This window comes from Hyaena hyaena, unplaced genomic scaffold, assembly GCF_003009895.1.
Source record: "Hyaena hyaena isolate Hyena2069 unplaced genomic scaffold, ASM300989v1 scaffold_4, whole genome shotgun sequence".
Classification (NCBI taxonomy): Eukaryota; Metazoa; Chordata; class Mammalia; order Carnivora; family Hyaenidae; genus Hyaena; species Hyaena hyaena.
In genome coordinates, this window is record NW_024080636.1 from 3378151 (window position 1) to 3390339 (window position 12189).

Below are 12189 nucleotides of genomic sequence, written 5' to 3' on the forward strand. Positions count from 1 at the left end.
ATCTTAAGGTTCGTGGGTTCGAGCCCCGCATGAGGCTCCATGCGTCATGGAGCCTGCTTGGGATTCTGTCTCCTTCTCTCTCTGCCCCTCCCCTGCTCTCTCTCTCTCTCAAAATAAACATTGAAAAAATTTTTTAATAAAAAATAAAAGAAGAAAATGTCTGTTTCCCTGTAGCATATTTGTTTCAGAAATTCTTAAAGGCATATACTCTTAAATACTTCAGAAAATATAGGTAAGTACTATTCTGTGAGACTTAAAGGTGGCGTTGGGGCCGTAGCAGGGTCTAAGAATGCCAGTTACCTGCTGCTCTCAGTAGGTCTCTATTTGCATCTAATTTGCATACTTGAATTTCAGAAGGATTCAAATTCCATTTTTAGGAGAGACTTTTAATTGATTCTGAAAAGTTGTGAGTAAACTCCAATTTTATATATTAAATCATTACCCTCTTTTTTCTTTTCTTTTTTTTATATGATAACCTATTGTTTTAAAGTTTGCCACTTTCCAAAACCTGGGTGGTCCAGACCTAGTGCCATGAATAAGTTCCCAGAGGGACCAAGATGCCCCCAGGCTTGAGAATTTGTTTGGGTTTTTCCCCCAAACGATCCTGAAGAATCGTCTTTCAAAGAACTTAGTACTGTTGTCTGTTTCTTGTATTTGTTGTGAATTTATTAGGTTTGGATTTCTGGGGACACCTGTGTGGCTCAGTCGGTCGAGTGTCTGACTCTTCGTTACGGCTCAGGTCATGATCTCACAGTTCATGGGCTCGAGTCCGGAGTCAGGCTCTGCGCTGACACTGTGAAGCCTGCTCGGTATTCTCTCTCCCTCTCCCTGCCCCTCCCCGGCTCATTCTCTCTCTCTCTCTCTCTCTCACTCTCTCTCTCTCTCTCAAAATAAAGAAATAAACTTTTTTTTAAAAGAAATAAACTTTTAAAAGTTTGGATTTCCCAGCTAGCAGGTAATCATATAACGAGGTACACTTACAACAGTTAATAACTGAGTAAGGCCTGGTTTAGGGGTAAAGCAAGAGGAACTTTATACCAAAGAAAACTCTATTTTTAAGAAAAAAATCTTTCTCAGAGGGAGAAATGTCTGTGCACTTCGGGCTTCAGGTAATTCACCTAGACCTGTACCAGGCGGTACTCACTTTGGGAAATCACTGCACAGAAGCTGAATACTTGAAAATGGACTCCTCAGAAGAAAAAAGGCCATTCGTAGCCAAGTCCTATTAATCATGAGATAATATGTGGAGAAGGCGGGGAGAAGAGAGGCCAGTAGCCCACAATGACCAACAAGCTGTGTGACCTTGGACAAGTCAACAAAGCGTGTCGCAGTGCCTCTTGGTCTTAATTCCTTTGCTTACAAAAAAACTAAATGAAGGGCCTGACTCTACAGCCTGCAGGAGCCGTTACTACCCTGCATAGCGTGTTCCCATCTTCTTAACCATGCCGCCAAATAACAGCAGAATTACACGGCGGGGCAAAGCCGAGGACTAACGAAGTATAAAAAGAAAGGGGGCGGGGCGGGGAGGCTTGTTTTTACTCCTGGCATCAATCTCAGACCTGCAAGACACGTTTCCGCCTGAAGTCATGACACCGCTCTGTTATTTTCCATAAGCGCAGCGTTTAAAGTTCATCTAGAATTCAGTAGGAGATCGCAGTGTGAAGGAGGAGAAGAGTCCGAGGAGCTACCCAGAATTACACCAGCGAGGGCAAAACCTGCGGGCCCCGCTAAGGTCCAGGGGAAACAGTGTATGTTTGGGAGATTTCTAAAAAACAGGAAAGCACAACCCTGAAAGGGTTCAAAACGCACAAATCGACGAGGTGACGGCCTACCAAGAAAATCCGCTTCTCTGTGTGGCACGGACTGAACCGGCCTGGCACTTTCCGGAAAATAGAAAGAGGATCCGGACACCGCCTTTCTAATGCTCACGCCGAAAGGTAATCCAGGAAGTATATTCACTTCGTGAAGGCTCACTCGAGTGCCGGGATTTTAAAGGCCCTTCTAACCAGAAGCGCGGGACCGCACACACCAAAAGGAGGGAGGAGAGCCACAATTTTTCAATTCCAGAACATGACTTCCGAGATAGGAAACAATTCAATATGCATGTGAGGCTGCTCAGTGATGGGAACAATAGAACTTTTCACATTCCACTATGTACTAAGAATAAAGACACAGGGGCTGGTGACAGCAGTCGGATGGGGCCGAGGGCACAAACAGCGTCCCGCTGCGGGGGGGGGGGGAGGAGTAAGAAAGCAATGACGGAGGAGGAGGGGAGGAGGGGTCTTGGAGTACGCCACATGCTAATTCCGGGAGTCTGGGGCAGACGGCCATGAAACCGCAATTACTGTCGACCTGAGAAGCTAATTTGTTCCCTTCTTCTGACAAGTCCCATTTTCATGTTTGTAGGTTAGATGTGGCTGCGAAGAAAGGAAAGCACGCAGAGACATAATATGCCCGACAGGAGGAGAAGGAACCAACCCCGTTAGCAGTTAACTCAAGTAACTCATGCAGCTACCCGGTAAGAAAAAAACACAGCTGGACGTGTATAAGCTGGTCTAAGCCGTGCCCAAGTTTCTAATTTAGTCCATCTCTTTGGGAAAGAAGCCTGCGTGGATGCTCTCAAACCACAGTCAAGGTGATAAAGCCCAATCTTTCATTTGTTTAGGCCAAAATCTATCCACCAAGCAAGAAATCAAACATTTACTCTGACATTTTCGCCAAGCATTCTGGAGAGAACACTCCACGCTGGCTCGGTTAATACTGAACTCGGTGAATGTTTCCACCGAGAAGCTCTAAGATGAGGTGTGTTTCAAAGGTGAGGTTTCTGTTAAACCCAAGCGCTCGGAGGAAAATGAAAGAAATCAATGAAGGCTCTGCTTCTGCAAAGGTCTCCCTGAAAGGAAATGCACGCCTTAGATGGCACACTCACAGTTTTCCGCCAAATGCCAGCTTCCACTGCTTCGCTCGGCAGCGCAGCCTCCGTACCTGCCTCCTCCCGGCCCTGCTGGTGTGTCTGACCTCCAGCTCCCCGCCGAATTCTCCCAGCACGTTTCATCATTTCCTGTTGGCTGCCGACACCTTGCAGCGAGATAAGGCGAGCTGCGGGCACCCTACAGCCGCCAGGACCTCAGACCTCGGCTCCAGGCCCGCTGGGACCACCACGGAGGGGCTTTCTTTTCGGGAGGCGGCCCCCCAGAAACCTCGGTATTCGAGAGAGGGTCAGACAGAGGGGATCTGAGAACAAAAGTCCTATGACCTCCCCCCAAAAATCAGCTTGTCCATCAACTGACTTACACTGCGTAGGACAGCCCTAGAATCTGCTGCACTGGGGGTCCTTGCACGTACGAGCTCTGCAGCTAAGGTGCCAGGCGTCACAGGAGTCAACGGGACAGGGACGACTTGCAGGGGATAACCTCACGCTGTCCCTACATGTAAAACTCAACTGCTCTTTGTGACTCCATATAGCGGGGCCGGAGCGGCTCAGCGGGGGTTGGGGGGCCAGAGGCAGGCTCAGAGCTGGAGACTCCAGTCTCTCGGGCTCCAGGCTCCGAAGGCACTCAAATGCGCAAGTATGAGTCGCCAGAAGTAAAAACTAAACCCAGGAAACACCTTTCTCTCTGGAGTTTTACAAAGCATTTAAAGTGAAGGAAAAAGAGAATAATATAACTGTAGGGAGAATAATATAACTGTAGGGAGAGCTCTAAACACGTGCGCCAATGAGAACACATACTGTATAATTCCCCTTGATACAATAAAGAGCGGGCACCAATATTCTACACTGACTGACGCCGGGGCAGAACGGGAAGGGACTGGGCAGGAAAGGGTTCCCGGGAGCACTTCTGGGCAGGGCTCTGTTTCCTGAGCTGGGTGTGTGCTCGTTTGTGAAAATTCACTGGTACACAAACTTATAATACGTGCACGCGTATGCTTATGTTATGTCTCAATGAAGTGTTTTAAAAACGTATGCAACAGTATCAAAAAATACAGACACTACAAAAAAGGGCAGGTATTGAACCTAATGTGCACAAACACAAGAAACAAAGATTTTCAGATCTCAGTTTCCCCAAAGTACCCTCCCAGAAGATACACGCGCACCCCCACCCCTTCAGGGGTGGTGGCCAGAACTGCATCCTTCCCTCCTTGCAACATAGCCTCTGGCCTCCCCTTATGACACAAAAGAGAATAGGTTAAAAATATCTTCCCAAAATCTGGTGTTTAAAAATGTCTCAGTGGAAAAACACCAGTAAACCCAGGGCCCTGTCAACGCAAGGCTCAGTCACTTGACACACACTAAGAATTCACGCCACTTGGAGAAGTATCACATCGCCCTCTGCTCCCCGCCTCCCCAAAACAAAATCCCCACAAGTCAACCCGACGCAGACTTCCCCGTCCCCCCCCCAGCAGTCGGCTCGGCTTCACCTGCACCCTTACAGAGGGGCCCACGCTGGAGGTCTGGGCCAGCACACCCGGCCTGCAGCGGCCATGGCCTGCAGGGAGGGGGCTGCTTCGTCCTGGGGACTGCTGCGGGGTTAATGGTCCCCAAGGTCATTTTGCCCTGTGATGGACACTAAGGCTGGGGAAGCTAAGTAAGGTTTCTAGAGACTACTTCAGTGTACCTGACCACGACACACAGACAGCCTTTCTAAAACTAATGGCCTGGCAGTCACCTTCCAAAGCGTTTGAACTAAATTTAAGCAGCACAGAAGTATGGTCACAAAAGTTCTTTTCTGGGGATGTTTTCTTCTGCTAAGAAAGAATAAACACCTGAGTTCTGGCAGAGCGAGCTGATTACCTACCTCTCCTTTCCATCGGCCAGCATGACAGAGATCTCTTTGCCCCAGAGTCCCCTTAGGGCCCTTGGTTAGGAGAGAGGATGATCATGGCAGGAGAGATTTATTCATTTGGGGTTTTTTCCTTTAAGACCTTCATTCGCTTTACTTTTTTTTTTTTGGTAATCCAACAAACACAAGCTGCTTGGTAAACACGTATACAATGCTTACTTTATGGTTGATCGTGGAAATAATCCTATCAGGGCATCTTGCCTCTTCCATTTCCTCGCTGAGATAGCTGAGGTCCAGAAATATCATATTACCTGCCCTGTGTCCCAAAGCTGGCACATGGGGTAGCTAAGCTCTGAACCCAGGCAGTCAGCTTCCAGAATCCTGCTGTTAGCCACTACCCCACAGTGCCTCTCCATTCTGGTTCCCCCGGATAAACCAGAACTGGACCTTGGAGACAGCTGCTGTGCAATAAAAATCTGATTGGAAGTGAGTTAAGAATGCAGACGGCGGGGGCGCCTGGGGGGCTCAGGCGGCTAAGCCTCCAACTCTTCATCTCTCACGGACGCACGATCTCGCGGTATGTAGGTTTGAGCCCCGCGTCAGGCTCTGTGCCCACGACTTGGAGCCTGCTTGGGATCCTCTCTCTGCCCCTCCCCAGCCTGTGTTCTCGCTCTCAAAATAAATAAATAAACTTAAAAAAAAAAAAAGAATGCAGACAGCATAGACAGAGCTGCTTTTGTGACCATACTTCTGTGCTGCTTAAATTTAGTTCAAACGCTTTGGAAGGTGACTTCACTATGAAGTAATGAGCCCAGCTTTCCTTCCAGTGTGGCTGGGGCATCCTCTCCCCCTCCCCACCACCTGGGCCACCCTCACCACTGGGTTCCCAGAGGAGACAGCCGTCCTGCCCCTCGTCCTGTCCCTCTGGCAGAGGACAAGGCTGGCTGAGGCGGCTCTCCTGCCCTAAGGCAGGCCTGGGACCGGAAGCACTGCTCCAGGGAGACCCACCTGCTAACCTCTGGCACGTGGTACCTAAACTGGTATTTCCAGTTCCAATCTGGTTTCTGTCACCGGACTTGAAATCACTGGGCATTCATTCAACAAACATCAGCGGCAGGCACAGTGCTTAAGGCCTCGGGGGTCCCTTGGTTGTGAAAGCCAAGGTCACTGACTGCTCAGTGTCGGGGCAGGACAGATGTGTAAGTAATAAAAATGGCACGGATTGATGACGGCTGGAAGGAACACGTGCCCCAGGACGAGGGAACACTGTGCGGTGACCCAGGGCGGGCAGCAGGCTCGGGGAAAGGGCAGGAGAGAGTTCTCCAAGAGCTCGTCTTCACCCAACTCAAACCATGTAGATTAAGGCAGAAAAAATTCAGAGACCGAGTCCCACAAGCTGGCTAAAAACTACCAGAGCCTTCGTCACCTCAGTCCTCGCACTGCGGTCATCTGCCCCGCGTGAGCCACAGACATCAGGACGTCACCACACAGGCCGCCTCTTCTCTCTTGACACCTTTGTTATGTTACATGACAGGCGCGGGGCGGGGTGCTGCCTTTACTGAGCTCTTCTAAAAGGCTCCATAAGGGGCGCCTGGGGGGGCTCAGTGGGTTAAGCGTCCGACTTCAGCTCAGGTCATGATCTCACGGTTTGTGAGTTCGAGCCCCGCGTCGGGGCTCAGAGCCTGGAGCCTGCTGTGGATTCTGTGTCTCCCTCTCTCTCTGCTCCTTCCTTGCTTGTGCTCTGTTTCTCTCTGTGTCTCTCAAAGGTTTTTTTACAAAATAAAATTAAATAAATAAATAAATAAATAAATAAATGACTCCCTTTCCCTAAGAAAGGTACCACTAGCCCCGTTTTACGGAAGGGGAACCACCACAGAGAGGTTAAGCAACCGGCCCAGTACCACCTGGCAAATAATGGCAGAGTAGGATTCAAGGTCAGGTCTACCAGATGCCTTCAAAGCCCATCATCTCTCCACCAGGCTGATGCCTCCCACGGAGCCAGACTCCCGAAGGACACAAGGACACGTGGCAACAGGTCATGTCCCATGGGGGCAAGAACAGGATTTCCACTACGTGATCTTCCCCCCCATTTCGCTACTGGTCTGCGCTTGCTCTGACGCCACCCTTTTTCCAAAACAGCTTTAGCTACTTGGGATTCACATGCCATACACTTCAGTCATTTACAGCATATCTAATTCAACGGTGCTTAGTGTGTTTAGAGAGTTGTGCAAGCAACGTCCCGATTTTATGACATTGTTATCGCCTCAGAACGAAACCCGTGAGCTTTAGCTGCCACTGCCGCCTTCTCCCCTCTTCCCCGCCCCTTCCCCTGCCCCACGCAACCAGTGACTCTTGCAAGGTGACCCTTAAAGAGGTTATGGACACACAGTCATCAGGATGTTAATTAAACAGGGCAGGTGCAGTTCTGGGCTTCTGCACGGAAAGTGAACAGATGAGCCAGGCCAGGGCAAGGAGAAGCCGGACAGCTCAGAGGCAGGCTCTGGGGTGAGAGGTGGAGGGAGCCGGCAGCCCCGTGCTAGGTGGGCTCCACGGTTCTCGTGCCCCTGAACTCAGCGAGCCCTAAATGCAGAGCCTGGTGGTCTAGCACCTGCCGGGATGGCAGAAGTCACGCAGAAGTTCTAGAAGAGCCCCTCTGGTCACAGGGCCCCATCCCGTTAGCAATGCCCACCTCCCCATCTCCAGAAAGGCAAACAGGATCGTACCCAGTACCGCAGGCTGGTGCTGACCAGAGCACAGTCGTTCCGAGAAGCCACCTCTCCAAGATTATCAGGCCTAGTGATGGCCTGGGTGGGAAGGCGCCCCCTCTTCCTCCCAGCCTTCCTCAAGTGCTAAGGAGAGTCAGGACACGGGGATCCACAAACAAGCCAGCACGCACTTCCGTGGGGCCCTGACTTCTCTGTCACACTTCTCCACAGGGGACGCCAGAGCTCAGCAGTGGCGTTCACAGCATCACCACCATCACTGACACTGAAAAGGAAGGAGCTTCTGACAGATGCAAACGGGTGAATCACAGAACCTGATGGTGAGCAAAAGGGAGCAGATGCCAAAGGGTGCACACTGTGTGTTTACTGACATGAAGTTCTAAACAGGCCAAACAAATCCACAGCGACAGATCAGTGTGGGCCGGGCAGGGGTGGCGGGGTGGTGCTGAGCGCACGGGGCTCAAGGGAAGTTCTGAAGCGCTGGAAATGTTCTCTGTCTCGCTTGGGGCAGTGGCTACATGGGCGTATGCATTTGTCAAAGCCGCTAAATGGGGCCATTTGGTTGTATGTACATTAATATCTCAATGAGGAGGAAAGGTGAGGGGAGCAGGCAAGGAACTGGGAACGTGGCCGGGGGGCGGGGGGAGAGGCGGGAGAGAAAGAGAGAGAGAGAGAGAGGAAAAGAAGGAAAGCCCTGTGTGGAACCTGAACAACGGAGCCATCCCCACTCTGCAGGGCCAGTGCAGCAAAGCTGCCTTCACCAAGGACCGCACGGCAAGGGGCCTCTGAGCTCCGGGCTGTGTCAGCGTGTGTGTATCACCCCGGGTCTCAGTTCCTAGAATAGCCGGCCCTCTAACATGCACAAAGGATTCCGATGGACCCCAGTGCTTTATCTTCTGACCAGGTGAACTCCACTCTCCATTACGACTGCAGGAAAGAGCGCGAGAACAGCAGCTCTCAGTGACAGGTTTCAATGGCTGCTGGACAGTCAGCAAGCAGGTAAAATCTAATGTGATAATTACTGGTATTAGCTTTTCTTTCTCCTCAAATGATAGCAAATCTTAAATTCCAGAATTTAAATGGGTTATAGAGAACGGTCTGATGGGTTATTTGGTTTTGGTGGGTGGAGAGAGTAGTGGCCACGTTCAAATCCTGTTTCTCAGCCTTTTGCATTTCCATGAAACAAGACATAAATAGAGCCATCTTTGCCTCTAGTCTTCCTACATATATATATGAAAACGAATGATCCAAGCCAAATCTCTAACCTCTAACATTCTCGATCAAAGAAGAAGGTGCCAGAACAAGATGAACTAAGTACCAGTTCTATCGCTGGCAAAGTTAAAAAAAAAACAAAACAAAAAAAAAACACTTTAAAACCCTTTATATAAGCTTCTTTGCTTCCCTGGCACTTGCCCAAAGCTAAAGAAAAAAAATGAAACAGACTAATTAAAGCAGAAAGCCCAACTGAGAAAAACTTCAAAGCACCGATGTGATATGAAAAATATGTTAATTTCTTTTCTTACACGTTAGAAAATGTCATCACGAGAAGAAACCCCTGGGCTCCTGCCACAGCATCTCCGTGGTTCAGACATCACCCTCAGTTCGGGGGCCCCTCCAGCCCTCCTTGGGCAACCCGCCGCAGATGGAAAATGATCCCTGAAGGCAGGGCTCAATTCAAAAAGAAGTGGTGAGCAAGATTCGTGGCGACTTTCTGGGTATTTTCAGGACTAAAGTTAGAGAGGTGCTGTGTTCGTGTGTTACTGGCGATTTCCCCCTCACGTATCTGTGTGTCCCCTCTCCATGCTAGAGTCGGGAAATTACAAGCTAAGTCGCTCCCCACACTTGTCCTTAAGCAGCTCAGAGTTTAGGAGGGTAGGGAGCATGCAGGGGACCACCCCGGTGAGGATGTGAGGAGTGTCGCTGTGCCTCTCAGGCTTCCTCCTCCCCCAAGAGAAGGGGGGGTGGGGGCAGGGAACCACACCTCACGGAAGCTCCCAACTTTACCAACTGGGATCATTTTTTCCACCAAAGGCACTAAAAGGAAGGAAGGAAGGAAGGAAGGAAGGAAGGAAGGAAGGAAGGAAGAAGAAGAAGAAGAAGAAGAAGAAGAAGAAGAAGAAGAAAGAAAAAAACCAATCACTTCCCATTATTTCATTTCAAAGGCATTTTAATAATAAAAAAGGCATCTGACACTAAAAAGCAGGTCATACAACTTCAGAAAAAAATCAAGAGCCTCAAGCTAAGTATCTCCAGTTTTGTAAAGAATAATTACAATGTTGATATTTGGCCCCGTGGCAATAAAAATACCCTAAAAATACCCGTCGTGAACTGGTGTTTAGAAACCCTACAAATATTGGATAAAATAGGGACTATTTATATTAGGGGCTATTTTATACACATTTGCCATGATGTTTACATACAATGACTATACTTCCTGCAAACCCTGCCAGGTGGGAGTCCTGTCCCCATCTGTCAGAAGAGAAAACTAGAGCTCTGGGGAGGTGGCTTGTCCACGGGCACACAGTGGTGACAGTGCTCGGAGCTCTGCACTTGGTTCCTGCTGACTGCAGAGTCCTGGGTCCCACAAGCACACTGTGACGGTGTGGGAGGGCTCCGGGCGACCCCTGGGGGCCTCATCACAACCTGGGTGGCTCAGGCGGTCGAACATCCGACTTTGGCTCAGGTCAGGATCTCATGGTTCGGGAGTTCAAGCCCCACATCAGACACTGAGCCTGCCTGGGGGTCTCTCTTCTCTCTCTGCCCCTCCCCTGCCCATGCTCACTCGCTTGCTCTCTTTCTCTCAAAATAAACTTTTAAAAAAATTAAGGAATTAAACATGTTTTATTGTTGCTTTAGAGATGGCAAAGGAAGAATTCAGTTCTGCCTTTTCTTTTTTTGGTAATCCCAACCAACCAACTCAAACCCTTCATGAAACCAGGAGAGGTATGAATATATACCTAAGTGAAATGTTGACCCCAAGCACCCCAGAATGCTCTCGTTACCTTCTCCTTCTCCACTCAGACCAGTGCTAGCAATAAAGAAGATGGGAAAGATGGGAGAAGATAAAGAATCCCGATGTGCCAAGAAATAGGCGGCATCCGAACCTTTATCAGAGAATACCGTGCTTTAGCCTGGTAGGTAGTAAATACACATTTAGAGTTTAATGAACGGATCTAAAGCCTGCAGGCACTGTTGAGTGTTACAGAAATTCAATTTACTTATTTTTTAAGTTTATTTTTACCTATTTTGAGAGAGAGAGAGAGAGAGCAAGTGGGGGAGGGACAGAGTGAAAGAGAGAGAGGGAGAGAATCCCAAGCAGGTTCCTCACTGTCAGCGCAGAGCTGGATGTGGGGCTTGAACTCACAGATGGTGAGATCATGACCCAAGCCGAAGTCAAGAGTTGGACGCTCAACCAACTGAGCCACCCAGGCGCCCCTGTAAATTCAATGTAAAAGACATGTTCTCTAACCCCTCAAAACTCCCATTTTCAGGTCTGAAATGTGATTATACATAGAATACCAACTACAATCTTAAAAGTGTATCTCATTTTACAAACTTTATGTTTTTCTTCTACTCTTACCACTTAAACTTGAGGTCTACTCTGCTTACACAAGCACAACGTGCCCAGCCGAACTTCAATACGGGCCGAGGTCCTGCCAAGTGAGGGTGTTCGAGGCTGGGCCCCCGCAGGACCTCCTGGGGCACCCGCGTGGGAGAGGCGGAGCTGCGTGGGGCCACGCAACAGAGAGGGGCAGCGGTGAGCAGGCGCGGGACCTCAGCAGGCTTCTGGGCACCTCTCTACCTGTGACATGAAGACAGCCTCAGTTTCCACCCCAGGGCCCGGGAAGATTAAAGCGAGGTAACGTACACACGGTGTGTTTTTATACGGTAGCCACTGAGGTCACCCCCTGATGCTGACCACAGCTAGAGTCACGGAAGGGGCAAAGGCGCCTCTCCGAGGACAGCGTGCAAACACAGCAGGCCCAGACTTAGGGGCTCGGGTGGCAGCAGCACCCCAGGAAATTCAGACAGCAGGCAACCAACACATGTCAGAAAATCAACGACACGATCCGAATGGAGGCAAACCCATGGGGACCCCGAGTTACCAAGGATGGGGATGGAGGGGGCTGGTGCAGATGGTCCTGGAAGGAAAATAAAGTGACGGGACTCTGCCCAGAGGCCAACGAGGCTGAGCAGCAGAGAGTGCCGCGTCCAGGGCAGGTCCCCCGGGCACACGGCGATCTCCCTGGCAGGGGTCATGGGAGAAAGCAAACTGCTGAACCTGGCAGTGGTGGCTCTGCCCCTGTGACCGGTGACCCGGCTTAGGACAGAGTCTAGGCGAGGAAGCCGTTTCTCCCGTGAGAGTGAAGTGAAGGGCAGGTTACAAAGGCTCAGTCGGTTGAGTGTCCAACTCTTGATTTCAGCTCAGGTCATGATCTCACGGTTCATGAGATCGAGCCCCACATCGGGCTCCGAGCGGACAGTGCAGGGCCTGCTTGGGATTCTCTCTCTCCTTCTCTCTCTCTGCCCTTCCGTCACTTGTGTTCTCTCTCCTCTCTCTCTCTCTCTTTCTCAAATAAGTAAACATTAAAAAAATAAAGAACAGGTTACAAACTACTTAAATCATATGATCCCATTTATTTATTTATTTTTTTTTTTTAATTTTTTTTTTTAATGTTTTATTT

General features: G+C 49.7%; 1 protein-coding gene across 2 annotated transcripts in view; it reads right to left on the reverse strand.

The window, feature by feature from the left end:
• PACSIN2 (protein kinase C and casein kinase substrate in neurons 2) overlaps window positions 1-12189 on the reverse strand; it is a 136776-nt gene that overhangs the window by 81275 nt on the left and 43312 nt on the right. Inside the window, exon 1 of one of the 2 annotated variants that reach the window (XM_039235074.1) lies at window positions 2930-3025. The exons of the other annotated variant lie outside the window; for it this stretch is intronic. The gene's annotated coding sequence lies outside the window, so the exon portion shown is untranslated. Of the gene's footprint in view, window positions 1-2929; window positions 3026-12189 lie in introns of those variants that run through there. 2 annotated transcript variants of the gene reach the window in all.